General features: G+C 39.4%; 1 protein-coding gene across 1 annotated transcript in view; it reads left to right on the top strand.

Moving 5' to 3' along the window:
- The first annotated feature begins 8,352 nt into the window (after positions 1-8,352).
- The window catches only part of TNC (tenascin C), a 114,666-nt gene continuing 108,365 nt past the window's right edge, over positions 8,353-14,653 (top strand). The window contains 1 exon segment of the mRNA XM_078150181.1: positions 8,353-8,701. The gene's annotated coding sequence lies outside the window, so the exon portion shown is untranslated.

Genomic DNA, 14,653 nt, shown 5'->3' on the forward strand with positions numbered 1-14,653 from the left:
ATTGAACCCATAACAACTACTCTTTAAATCTGGTCATTTGAAAAGTTCCTAATTCATCTAATTGTACCATCACCTAGCTTACATTTCTCATCTTATATATAAGAATGGCCTGAAATGGTACATGGAATTTGGAAGCAGAAGACCTGGGTTCAAATCCCAGCTCCAATGTTTACTACTTTTGTGACTGGGTAACATTGAGGTACCAAAAAAGTTCAGTGACTTTCCCCAGCTCACACAGATAATCACCATCAGAGATTCCAGCCCAGGTCTTCTTAACCCAAGACCTCTTTCTACTATACTTTGCCTCCAGCGAAATTATACCCTCCTTAAAAGCAACCTCTTCTCAATGGGGCCTGCATTTGAAAATGTCCCTTTCATGTCTTTATTTTTCAATGGCTTCTTTTCCTCTCTATGTCCCTTTCTCTTATTATCCATGAAGTCCTCATTCATTCACAAGTATTATTGATCTTACTTTGCAGATGAGGAAATAGTACAGAAAATTTGGTTAAGTGGCTGGTCTTAAAGCTAGAACTAGAATCTGAATCTCACAAAGTCACAAAATCTCACCTGTGAAGGGATCTCAGAGTTTATCTAGGCCCACTTATATCAGAACAGGAATTCCTACTGTGATACTCCTGATGAGTATCCAGCCTCCATCTGAAAACCTCTAAAGAAAATTTCCTTCTTTCTGAGGAAAATCATCCAACTTTGAGACTGCTCAAATTGTCAGGAAGTTTTTTGTTTTTTGTCTTTTTTCCTGTAATCAGACCCCCAAATCTGCCTCCTTTCCACTGATTCCAGTTCTTTTCTCTGGGACAAAGCAGGGAAAGGTTAATTCTTCTTCTATAGGAGAGCCTATCAAATATCTAAGGATAGATACCATGCCCACCTGCCTCACATTCACCTTCTTGACTCCAAGTTGAACATACCTAATTTCTTCAACTGATCCCCCTATCACATGGATTCCAGTCCCCTTTGTCTCACTCTGAATGATCTCCAGTCTATTATGACTGATTTCCTCATACTCATATCTCTGACTGACTTTTCCTTCTCTTAATATAATGGGTATACTGCTATCCTGTGCCCTGTGATGAAACCTAGGAAAATAATATCTTCTTGTCTGGGCTGCTGAGGTCTCAGCATGGGCCCAAGCAGACAAAGGCCAATGAAACAGACTCAGTGTCATCTTGCAAGGCAAGAATTCAATGTTCAACCAACTTGCTCTGATTTCTTTGAGAGGAAGTTTGCTACAGTAGAAAGCATACTAGATAGAGTCCAGACTCAAGACCTGGTTTTCTAATTCATTCGCTTTCAAGTTGTGTGATTTTGGACAACCTAGCTAACCAACCTAAGCTTAAGTTTATTCATTAGTGAGGATATTAATGTCATCTATTTTAAACCATGTCATACTTACCCACCACCCCTATGCCTGGCATATATTATATGGCTAATATGATATAGTTGACTCAGTCAGTCACAAAACATTTATTAATTGCTTACTATGTACCAGGCACTATAATAAGGGCTGAGGATAAAAATAAAATAGAAAATATAGTCCCTTCCCTCAAGGAGCTCACCTTCTAATAGGGAAGACAATACACCTCAATTTCCTCAGCTGTAAAATAGGCCTAAAAATAACACATCCTACCATGAGGGCTGTGTGAGGACCAAATGAGATAATATTTGTGAAAAGAACTTAGGACAGTTCCAGGAATAGAGTAGCCACTATAAAAATGTTTATTCCCTTCTTCTTTCCTTATCTATCTATTTATCTATCATATATATGTATATGTATATACACACATACATACCCAATGCATATATATATATACATATGCATACACACACATACATATAATATATATCTAAAATGTAAAACTACATTAAGACTTTTAGTATACCCTATGTGTACACACACAAAGTGTGAGCCAGTAGGCTTTTGGGGAGCAAGAGAGGGGGATTTCAGCTGAGTCTTCAAGGAGCCAAGGAAGCTAGGCATGAGAGGTGAAAGAGATCATGCCAGACATGGGAGATAGCTAGTGCAATTTACAGAGATGGGAGTGTATGTGAAAAGTAGTAAACAGTCAAGTGTAACTGGATTTTAGGGTCTACCTACCAGTGAAGTAGGCATACCAAGTATCATCACTTCCACTTTTCAAATAAGCAAATTGAGGCACAAAGGGCCAAATGATTAGTTGCAAACTCTGTATAATCATAAGATTTCCATCTTTAAAAAAGAATTTAAAGATCTTTTAGTCCAAGGCTTCTTCACCTGAGGTCCATGAACTTAAAAAAAAATACATTGATAGCTATATTTTAATATAATCGGTTTCCTTTGCAATCTCATGTCTTTTATTTTATGCACTTATAAAATGTTATTCTGAGAGTGGATCCATAGACTTCACCTGACTGCCAAAGGGTCCCTGCTTTAATCCATTGCTTTACTTTCATTTTTCAGCCAACAGAGAAAGAGATTTGCCCAAAGTCACACAGGTAATAAACAGCTGAGACTGCATTTAAACCCAGGTACTTTGATTCTAGGGAAGCTAAATAGAGCACTGTGTGGAACTCCAGGCCTGGAATTTGGAAGGGTCATCTTTTTGAGTTCAAATCTGACCTCAGACACTTACTAGCTATGTGGCCCTCAGTAATTCACTTAGCCCTATTTGCCTCAGTTTCCTCATTTATAAAATGAGCTGGAGAAGGAAATAGCAAACCACTCTAGTATCTTTGCCAAGAACACCCCAAACAGGGTGGGACAGGCCTCAACAACAACAACCTTTGATTCCAGATCCAGCTCCCTTGTTAATGTACCATGTGGATACAGGATAAGAATCCCAATTTCCTGACTCCTGTATCAATACTCTTTCCAATGTGATACCACTCTAGATTACCACATAAAGCTAATGAGAGATTTCTGAAAAGGAATGCCTTTGCTGTGAGTACCCAGCAGAAACAAAAATGAAGGACAAATTGGTAGCCTGCATATAGGTCACAGGATTATAGATCATAGGCTTTAGATGTCCCCTAGTTCGAACCCTGATTTTACCAATAAAGAAACTGGTGCCCAGAGAGGTCACATCACTTGTCCAATATCATGCTAGTAGCAGAACTAAAATCTGCACCAGGGTTCTATGATTCCAAATCTGTTGCTCTTCCTTCTATACCACCTGGACAAAATTCAATGACATTTAGGAATAATAAAAATATGTTTCAATACAATGCTCAGGGAATAAATTTATCCTAACTTGGAGGGACAAGAAAGCCAATAAGATTCTCTAATGATTGCAGTAGAAAATCCCCTTCCTACTGCAAACCGTTCTACCCAAATATGTGGAACTAAAAGTTCCCAAAGAACTAATAATTTATTTGGCCAAAAATAGTTGCAAAATTTAAATGGACTGTTTTATACTAGGGCTACTTATGGATTTTCCTTTTGTCTGAGAACACTACTTTATCAGAACAGATTTTTAAGGCATTTTAGTCAATCATAGAAATGGTTGGGGTCCCATACAGTCCAGTAACTACCATAGAGGGGAAGAATGATAGTATCCTATCAAAGTTTATCAGGGGAATCTTCCAGTATTAGCAGTAAGTCATCAAGACATTCCTGAGGAGCATAAGGGTACAAAGCAATAGAAAACATTCTGGATTTAAAATATGAGGATGATCTGATTTCCGATTTTATCTCTGCCACTGACTAACTTCCTGTGTGACCTTGGGCAAGGCAATTAACTCACTAAGTTTTCTCTTCCACAAAATGAGAAGGTAGAAATCATTTGAGGCCCTTTCTGGCTCTAAACCTTTCATCTCTCTTGATCCCATTTTCTGCTCTCATACTCAAATCAGCAAATATACCAAACAGCTATGCATTAAACTTTGTGTTAGACACTGAGGAAAACTGAAGTCTAGGTAAGATGTAGCTCTACCCTCGTGAAACTCATCGTCTACTAGAGGAACATGAAACAAACATTAATAACTGTAATACAAAAAAAGTACATGATGAGTGCATTGAAAGGTTGTAAAATAAAGTGTCATGCAAGATCTGAGGGAAAAAGTCATTATTGACCAGGGATATCTGAAAAGGTTTCACAGAGAAGATAGCAAGTGATTTGAGCTTGAAAGGACTGAAAAGAATGCAGAATTTAAGATGTCAGGAAGAGGAAGCAGAAGGCTAGCAGACATAAATCTGGTCCGCTTCACAGCTATTTCAAGGGTATTAGCATCACCACTGCGCCTGGTGAAGTTCATCTCCTTCATCTTAGGGTTCATTCATTTGGTCAACAAACATTCATTAGGTACCTACTGGTTACAGAAGGACTAGAGGGATGTACAAAGTCTAAATGAGATGCAATCCTTGCCCTAAAAGAGCTTAAAGTCTAGAAGGAAATGAAGAATAACCAGAATACACAGTTACATGTAAAGTACATTGAAGAGATCCATAAGAAAAAAAAAATGGTGTGTGGGTTCTAAAGGGAAAAGTTGTTACGAATGGAAATTTTAGGTAACACTCCCATCAGTAATTCAAACAGAAATTCCAGAGTTTTAAGATTATTTAATAGGCAAGAAGGAGCCACTGAAGAATTTTGAGAAGCAGTATGTCATGACTAGACCTACGGTTAAGAAAGATGACTAGTAAATGGCGTTAATGATGGTTTAGAGTGGGAAGACAGTAGACACATTGAAGAGCTATTAGAAAGCTATTGGAATAGTCCAGGCAAGAGGCAACAAAGGCCTATGCCAGAAGGAGAAGGAATGGGTATCATATTTACTGTAGAGGTAGAAATGACAAGACCGTAAGTAATTGGGTAAAGGTGGTGATGAAAAGGAAGTCTGGGTACACAGTGATGCCAATGACAGAATTAATGAAGCTAGGGACAATGGGTTTGGGGGGGAAAGATAATAAGTTCATAGAGAAAAAAACAAAGTAAAATAATTCTATTTTATTCAAGAGGTTTTACAAGCAGACATAAGATTAAGTGTTAAATGAGAGGCATAGAAAATATATTCATTGGAGAGAATCCTATGAGCTGCAGAAATGACACAAGGTAGAACATGAGACTTGGGCTATGCCTTGAAGGATGATGAAGACTGAGCCGAGTGAGAAAGAGAGGAGATAGATAGCTTTACAGGCTAAGGCGGTAAAATAAACAAAGGTACAAAGTCATGAATGCTGATGCCAGTTTCTGGGAACAGTTTGCAGAACACTCTGGATATTATGAAACATTTTTTAAGGTTGATAAGACTGGTTAGAATGGGGGCAAATTGTGTAAGGTCTTGAATGTAAGGCTAAGAAATTTGTCCAATAGATAATGGGAAGCCATTGAAAACGTTTAACCATTGTTCTGCTTTCTTAGTAGAAAGATATCTTTATTTGTAATCCAGAAACCTGGGCTATATTGGGCAAGTCATGTCCCCTTCTTGATCTCAGTTTCCTCATCTGTAAAACCATCATCTTGGAATAGATAATAATGGCTAGCATTAATATGGTGCTCTAAGGTTTATAAAGCACTTTACATTACAAGCATTATTCCATTTTATCTTTATAACAACACTTAGAGGTAGGTGTTATTATTATCCCCATTTCACAGATGAGGAAACTAAGGCAGACAGAGGTTAAAGTGATTTGCCCAGAGTGACCCAGATAGTAAAGGTGTGAGACTGGATTGAACTCAAATCTTCCTAACTCCAGGTCTGGCATTTTATGTACTTTGCTACCTGGATGCTTGTTGACAATCTAGAAAATTTTGTGATTCTACAATAAATGTAGTATTTTAAATTGATTGCGAGGTAGTAGTACACAGAATGGAATGAGACAATACTAGAGAATACCTTCTAGTTCCAATAACTCAAGTTTGAAGGAATGAGGGTCCTGGGCTGGAGAAATAGCAGTCTGACTGAAATCATCTTATTTTTGCCTCATTCAGGGGTTCCCTTACTATTTTAGTGTGTCGTGGATGCCCTGGCATTCTGGTGAAGCCCATGTACCCCTTCTCAGAATATTTTAAATGCATAGGATTACAAAGGAAACAAATTTTATTAAAATGCAGTTACCAAAACATTTCAAAAAAGAAAGAAAAATTTCCCAGACTCCAGGTTAAGAACCCCTGCCCTTCCCCTACCCCTACCAATTCATAACCTGATATTTCCTTTAAGACTCAAGTGACTAAGGTTACCTAGCTAAGAAGTCTTTTTTTTTTAACCCCAATCCATTATGATCATTCCTTTCTTCAATATCTCCTCTTGAATGGAAGATATGCTTTTTTCCCTACAGAATATCATGCTTGTTCCCCTGGGGCTACTTGAGTTATCTTTGATTATTTAGTGGAGCTTCCAATAAAGTCTTCCCTTAATGCCATCCTTGTCATGGTGACATGATCCTGGATTTTCATAGACTCTGCTACCACAACTCACATTCAAGCAGATCTGCTCAAGCTTGTGAAGATTCAAGTGTGGGCTGTGTGTCCAAATGCTAGCCTAGCCACATTTGGAGAAACATCACCAAGTTGGCTACAGGGTGATACAGTTTTTTATCAGCCCTGGAACAGCCCTTCCTCCGGAGCATCTTCTTTCCTGTGACTGAAAAGTAGAGAATGAACAGCAGAGAGCTCCTCCCAGAAACTCCATTGAAGTACCATGGGCAGACCAGCTATCTCTGCCTTTCCTACACAGCAAACTCCTCTGGATTTCATTATGCCGATTCCCCGCTTTCTGCTTCCTTTTATAGCTGTCTTCCCCTATTGGATTGTAAGCTCCTTGAAGGCAGGGACTATATTTTGCCTTTCCTTGTATCCCTAGCACTGAGCAAAGTGCCTAAAACATAGTAGGCACTTAATAAATATCTATTGACTATCAGGGTGGGGAACATGAAGCCTGGAGGCCACGTGTGGCCCTCTAGGTCCTTGGGTGTGGCCTTTTAACTGAGTCCAAGTTTTACAGAACAAATCCTTTTATTAAGGGGATTTGTTCAGTGAAATTTAGGTTCAGTCAAAGGGCCTAGAAGGCCACACGTGGCCTTGAGGTTCCCCACCCCTGGAACTGATCAAAGAAACTCATGAAGACCAATATTAAATCATACCTGGGTTGTCATCTGCCTCAGTAGGAGTATCTACCCTGTCCAAAGCATGAATCCTTAAAGTATTAAAAAAAAAAATAACAGTTCACGCTTTATACAGAGTATTTCAAAAGTCAGCACAGTTTTAAGCTTCAGTAGCTAAGGCTTTAAGGATGCCCTCCCTGCCTCAATGTTTATACCCCTCTTTCCTCACAACACGCCCAAAAGGTTGTACAAATAAAACTATCCAAGTTTTACAGATAAGGAAACTGAGGCTGAGAGATGAAGTGATCTGTCCATGATCACAGAACTACTAAGCACTCCAGCTCTCGGCCCCTCTCTCCAAATTCAGAGCTTTCTCTCCTATACCAAGCTTGTTCATCCATATTGCTTGAAAACAGAAGGTTAAGGTCTGACCACCCATCAAAAAGACTACGAGACACTTGTCCCTGGGAACCAGGCTAGAAATAAGATCACCAAGCATGTTTTTTTTCGAATGGGCTAATAGCAGAATCAGTGGAAATCTGAGGCAGTATGGTGGGGAAAGAGCCTTGAATTTGGTGTCAGAGGATCTAGGGTCAAATCCCTTCTTTCTAATTTACTCCCACCTGTGTGACCTAAGCTGCCTTGGCCCCAAAATTGGTCAAGATAGGCTTGGAACACCCTTCTAGCTCTAAATCTGATAATCCCATAAAAAAAGAAGGGTCCATTGGAAGGTCATGCTGACTTCTGAGAGCTCAGGAATATAGAAGATGTTTTCCCTCCCTTAAAAAAAAATGATGCTACATGCATTCCAAAGGGTTACAGAAGAAAAAAGTTATTTTCTCTCCTAGTGTGTGAAATGGCCACATATATATAATATATAGCTGATCTGTCCTCCCAAAGAAACCGAGAAAGTCCTCATCTGTACATATATTTTATGCCCTCTTTTCTAGGACTCTGCCATCTTCAAAGAGCTCCATCCCTGTCTTCATTTCTCACTGAATAAATGCCAGCCCGAGCTCGAAGTGTTACTCCTTCATGAGACCGAGCAATACTTAGAAATGTGTTTGACTAGCAGCAACAAAGCTTGCCTATCTCTAACTTTCTAATTCCCAAATAGAGAACTTCATTCAAAAAAAAAAACAATCCTACCAGAGATTCCAATTATGCAGTTATTCACTGAATCATTTTCCTGACGCTGGTACATGGTTTGGGGGAGGGGAACCAAATGCGAGGGGGGATTTCCTTCTTTAGCCATAAATTGTATGCAAATAGAGTTTCGTTTCTGGCAGCCTGCATGGGAGCGAGTGTGTCTTCCATGAGCTAACCTTACTCGCTGCTCCACTGGGAGGCTGCTCCTTTAATTCACCAACTGAAAAGTAGAAAAGGCTGCCTGAAGGCATCCCATTACAGGGGAATGAGCCAGGGATCAGGACTGCTATATAAACCCAGCAAAAGCTGCTGCATTGGCCACAGCCTCCCCTGCTGTCAAACCTCTCTTGCACACACACGCTCACACTCACACACACACAGATCTCAGAGTATAAAGAAAACTTTACTCAGTTTTGACAAGAGGAGAGCAAGAAGGTGGGAGACCACTTGCTAACTTTATTTATTTAATGAGGCCGTTCACTGTACGATCTAGCTTATATTCAAGTCTGGAAGGTAAGCTCATTCCATCATTATTATCAAAATATCACGTGTATATATGTGTGTATATGCATTTGGTTCAATGAGTTTGAATGTATCTTTAGTGAACTTTTTTAAAAGTTTCTATAGAATTATGTCTTAACTATAATAATTGTTTTCTGGGTGCCCTTTTTAATGGAAATTGTGAGAGTGATGTTTGATAGGGTTTTTTTTCTTGGTAATTTCCCTAAGTCCCATATATGAGGAAAGCATCATTGCTTTAGCACTTTTCAGAAAGGGAAGAAGGAAGAAAGAAATGAATGAATGAAGCAGAGAATGACAGATCTAGGCAATGAATGACTGTTGAAACTTTGTTGCAGCTAGAGACAGAAACAATTATAAAACGCAGTGTGGATAAGTGAATATAATGAATTCTCTGACTCATTAAGTCTTGATTAAATGATGCTACTGTAGATATTTCCAATAAACCTGGCTAATGTGTAATGCATTTGAGTTCAGGGCTTCTATTGCTCATATAATCCTACTGCTTATCTCTTACCTCAAACTTCTCACCTTTTCTTTCCCTCCTATGGGATTCCCACTTCTCTCCAAATTGTGGCTAAAACCCAAAAGGAGATTCTTAAGTCTGCTTGTGAGCTGCTAACAAGAACTTTTACTTCTTCAAAGTTTGCCCACATTTTCTATCAACCCAAAAGTCAAAAGGAAATGGTATTTCTTGTGTTCTATCCTCCATCCCCTTTTTTACCCCTATCTCCTTGCCATGCCCTTTCTTTTACCTTGTCTGTTTTTTGAGGGTTTACAGCTCTATGGGCTGGACCTAAGTGGATCTGTGTCTGTGTGTGTGCTGGACATGAATGGTACCGGGCTGGCAGAGGTCTTGGAAAAGGTGGTAGTGGCACAAGGGTTTGTTTAAACAGCTGACTTCAACTTCAAGACTTTACTGCCTTAACAGCATTTTTTTTTTTAGTTACCACTTTGTGGGCTCTGATGCTGAGCTCCTGCTTCTGGGAACACTCTGGCTTGTTTTCTTTCCTTGTAAAGATATTCAATCCAGAAGGACATTTACTAAATGGGATAGTCCTTGCTAGTTCACTGGGAAAGCATTATATTGTATGTGAGACCCAGGCAGAGAGCCCTGAGGTAAAATGAATGTCTCTCTGTCTTTTTTTTCCTTTTTTTTTTCTTTTATGGAGTTTCACCATATGCACTGGGTGAATAAAAACTGCTTGCAGAAGACAGCTTTTAGCTTATCCAGGCAATTAGTTAGGTCCTGTTTGGAACTCTGTAGTTTGACTGGGTAGCGTTTGGGGACTTGCCCAGGCTTTGGAGGGCTGAATAAATTAGTGGAAAGTACGTTGGCATCCTTTGCCATCTGAGTCCCTTTGAAAACTATTTTATTGTGGGGGTCCCCCCCCCAGCTTTTGAGAATGGAGTGAAGTGTCTTACATGGTTGTTTTGTGTGTCGAGTTTTCTTGGCTTCAGGGCATACATTAATAGGATACCTAGTGATTTCTTCAATGGTGAGTTGGGTCAGGATAAAAGGCTGATGAATATAGCAATGGTCAGCTATAAAGCTTGTCTAAAAAAAAAAAGCTCTTTGCTTTCTGTAATATCTGAATACATTGTCTAGTTATTGAAGCCTGGCCTTCTGCTTGTATTCTATATGCCCATAGTCTTACTGAAACTTGATCTGAAATAATCCTTCAGGTTACCATGAGTCAGAAGGGGTACAAAGAGACATGCATCTACACTTGGCCCCACATGATTCATTCTTCTCAGTAACTTACTATTCATCCATTAGATCATTTCCTCATTAATTTAAACCTCAGGAAATAGACTATTCAAGACCAGGTTCTTAATCCCAGATACACAATATTACCTTATCAATGGCAATGTTTTCTTCTATGGGGAAAAAAGACAACAGACCTAGTATGTAACCAATAAAATGAAACAGCTGCTAGTCCTGGGGCTTGAGGATGCTGTCCACATACCAACTGCAAAGTGTGATTTGATAGCCTGGGGCCACCTTAGCTATCAGGGGAGGAAAAGATTCCACTGCTCTTCCCAAAGGAAACCTCACAAATGCCCATTCAGTTTGTGATAGTCATATATGGGCCACTTTCTAAGGTGACAGTCCTAAATGCAGTCAGGAGACCTGGTTCCACTCTTGACACTGTCCCAAAGTACCTGCTTAGACTTTAGCAATTCATTTCATCTGTCCATGCCTCAGTTTCCTGAACTGAAAAATGGTGATAAGATCATTGCTTTCTTATTTAGGATCATAAGATTTACAACTACAAGAGACCATAGAGATCACCCAGCCACACTCCTTAATTTTATAAATAAGGAAACTGAGGTCCAAAGGAGGGGAAGAGACTTAGCCAAGGTCACACATATTAGTAAGCAAAAGAGCCAGGATTCAAACCAGGATGGAGCCAAGTCCTCTGCTTCCTTTCCACAACACCATGCTGCTTGTCCACGGTGATATCTGGAGGGTCAAAGGAAATAACAGACAGATGAAAAATATAATATGAATTCTAAAAACCCTTTGTAAAATTTTATTTTTATTACTCAAAGTACATGCCAAATACCAATAACAATAACTACTCATATTGTATAGCATTCTAAGGTTCCTCATAGCAACCCTGTGAAGTAGCAAGCATTATGATTATATCCATTTGACAAATAAGTAAACTGAGGCACTGAGAAGCAAGTGACGTGCCCATGCTCACCCACCTAGTAAATGTCCAACATAGAATTTGATGGGATCATTGGTTTTAATGTTGGAAAAACTTTAATCCTCATTCTACAGTTAAGGAAACTGAGGCCTAGGTAAGTTACATGGTTTGCCCAAGGTCACGGAAAGAATAAGTAGCAGAGTCAAGTTTCAAACCCAAATCCTTTAACCCCAAGTCTTTCCACTGTTCCTCCAAGGAAGTCTTTCTCTGTTGTTTACCTAGTTTGGGACAACTTTTTTTAAAGGAAAATAAAAATTATCAGTGAGTAAATTTGGCACACTAATGGCAATGTCACATGCTTGCCCTGAGGAAGTACCTACCTAAGGACAATTGTGAGGTCAGATAAGACACCGTATGTGAGAAGTTTTGTAAACTTAAAGCACTATATAGATATTGGTTATGAATACAAGCCTCAAAGCCAAGGTGAGTAATAATTATGATCAAAAGGCAGCTTGGTGTAGCTGTCCTGGAAATCACAAAGACTTGGGTTCAGGTCTCATCTCTGGCATGTACTGGCCGGGTGACCCTGCAGTACAGCTTACTTAGCATCTCAATTCTCCAGGTAAATCTTTTAAGACTGTAAGTTTCAGAGAAAATCTTGATCTGCCCAGACGGGAGAAGTTCCTCACTGTTCTTCAGGAGCTCCCTATGCTGAGGAAATCCCACATCCAGGAATAAGTAAGAATAGGATAGATTTCACATATATATAGTGCCATAAATTTTATATAGAATCTTCCTCACCAAAAAAAGTATGAGATAGGTGGTATATACATTATTATTGCCACTTGACAGATGAGTAAACTGAGGCTCAACAAGATTAAGTGTCTTACCCAAGGTCACAGGTTATTAAAGAAGAATGAGATTCAGGAGTTTCCCTTTAGCCATTCTGAACTCATCTAGAATTGCAAACAGTGGTATCTGGTGTTCCAGAGGCAATGCAGTAGGATTGGCTCAGGGACAGAGGGCTACTAGATAAGGACTGGATCTTAGTACTCTCACAGAATATCACCTTATACTGCTGTTTGTGGAAGGTCAGGTCAAGTTGGTCCAACTCAATCTGGAGATGGGGAAAGTTCAAATTTCAAGTCGGAGACCTGACAATGAAATTGGCTGGTACAGTTAGGTCAGTGCTGAGTTTCAATGCTGTAAAGCAAGCACCAGGTTGAATATATTTTAAAGATTTCTCACTCACAAGAGGCCAGGATGGAAAAAAATCAAATACTCTTGTGTCTTCTCTGAAACTACCAAGGAATTAATTTGAAAAATGTTTTTTGTTTGTTTGTTTGTTTGTTAAACAAAAAGTAGTTAATGGATTCCTCAGTCTCAGGCAAGAGAGAGGCCAGGATGAAAAGGAAAGGACCTCATTTCAGAACCAAGCCTCTAATAGCTACAGCTGAATTGGACAGGTTCTAATAGAGCTGACCACCATCTACCTACCCAGCTACCTACTCCCAGCTCACTCCCTTTCAGACAGCTCACCAGCCATTCCAGGGAATCCCCTTCAATCCATTCCCCAGCCAACTTAAACACCCTCCACATGTGGGAAAAGTTAGCTTTTGGGCTGCTTTCCAGACAGTGAAAACCCCCAAAGAGTAAAGGAGCTCACCTCTTCCAGGGGGCTGGGGAGGAGGAGGGGAGCCACGGGGATTAGAGTTGAAGGAGCTGTAGTCACATTGTTCAGGATTGAAGGGGCCTTTCCAGAGAAAGGGGACATTATGAAGGCAATTCTTTCTCTTGAGGGAAAAGTATGTTTATCCACTGGATGATTCTAACACCAGTTATTGGGAAAGGGGAAGGGTTGGGTGAGGGGCAGGAATCCTCCTTATAAACCTATTTATCATCAAAGCAATATTCATTATGTTTCTTCTCATTTTCAATTTCTTCTTAACCAACGTATCAGGCAGAAAGCCAAAAGAATTCTCCCTTACTGTGCCATTCTGCATAAAATTAAATCCCTTCTTTAACCCTCATGCAAATGAAAATTATTTCTCATATCTCTGATCCTCAATTTCCTCACCAACACAACAGGGAAAATATTTTCCCTACCTACCTAAGAGGTTTATAGAAAGGATTTGATAGGCTCATTACAAGACATTTTTTGTTACAAGGGCTGGTCTTTCAGAGATACAAGGGAGATATGATTGCAAATGAAGATGATGTTAAAAAAAATATCCCTTCGTTGTTGTTTTTGTTCAGTCGATTTCAGTCATGTCCTACTCTTCATGACTTCATTTGGGATCTTCCTGGCAAAGATACTGGAGTGGTTTGCCATTTCCTTCTCTAACTCATTTTACAGATAAGGAAACAGAGGCAAACAGAGTTAAGTGACTTGCCCACTACAAATGTCTGAGGCTGGATTTGAACTCAAGTCTTCCTGATTTCAGGCCCAAGGCTCTATCTACTGCATCAACTAACTGCCCAAGATATCCCTAAAACTATTAACAACAATCTATGAATATATTATTAATATTATTATATATTTGATTTACTTGTGAGTGGAGCCTTAAAAAGGTGAATTCATTATAAGTCAATAATAATAATAATAATAATAATAATAGCTGATGTTTCTGGAGCACTTCAAAGTTTGCAGACCCCTTCACAAACTTGATCTCATCTTGCTCCTTACAACAACCCCATGAGCTAAGTGAGAACACTGAGGCTTTTTGTGATTAAATAACTTACCAGAGTCACTCAGTACCAGAACAAGGATTTGAACCCTGCCCTCCTAATTAAGGTCAGCATTCTGTTCTGCTACAGCTTGCTGCCTCTCAGATACTGGGTTCAGAATCTTGACATTTTTTTCTAATTCACAAGTTCTGAGTTGTGTTACTTTTAAGCAGGCTGGGTAGCCCTTTATATGCCCCAAACCACACATGATGTTCTAGGCTCATGGGAAACAAGACATCCCTCTCACAAACATGTCTTTACGGCAGCTTTTATTACCTTTCACCCACCTGGAAAAGCATTGTCCTCAAGCTATAGGGTGGCCTTACTCCTAACTTCCTATCCAGAAAATCTTTCATCTAAACTGAGGGTTCTTAAAATAAAGGATTGGGGAGGGGGAGGAGCTATAAACGTTGTAGGCAAAAAATGATATCTTTATTTTTTGTTAATCTTTTGTTTCCTTTGTAATCTCATGTATTTTCTTTTATACATTTAAAAACAATTTTCTGAGAAGAGGGCTGTAGGTTTCACCAGACTGCCAAAAGGGTCCTCAGCTTTAAAAAAA

This window comes from Phascolarctos cinereus, unplaced genomic scaffold (genome assembly GCF_003287225.1).
Source record: "Phascolarctos cinereus isolate Bilbo 61053 unplaced genomic scaffold, phaCin_HiC Scaffold_2;HRSCAF=192, whole genome shotgun sequence".
NCBI lineage: Eukaryota > Metazoa > Chordata > Mammalia > Diprotodontia > Phascolarctidae > Phascolarctos > Phascolarctos cinereus.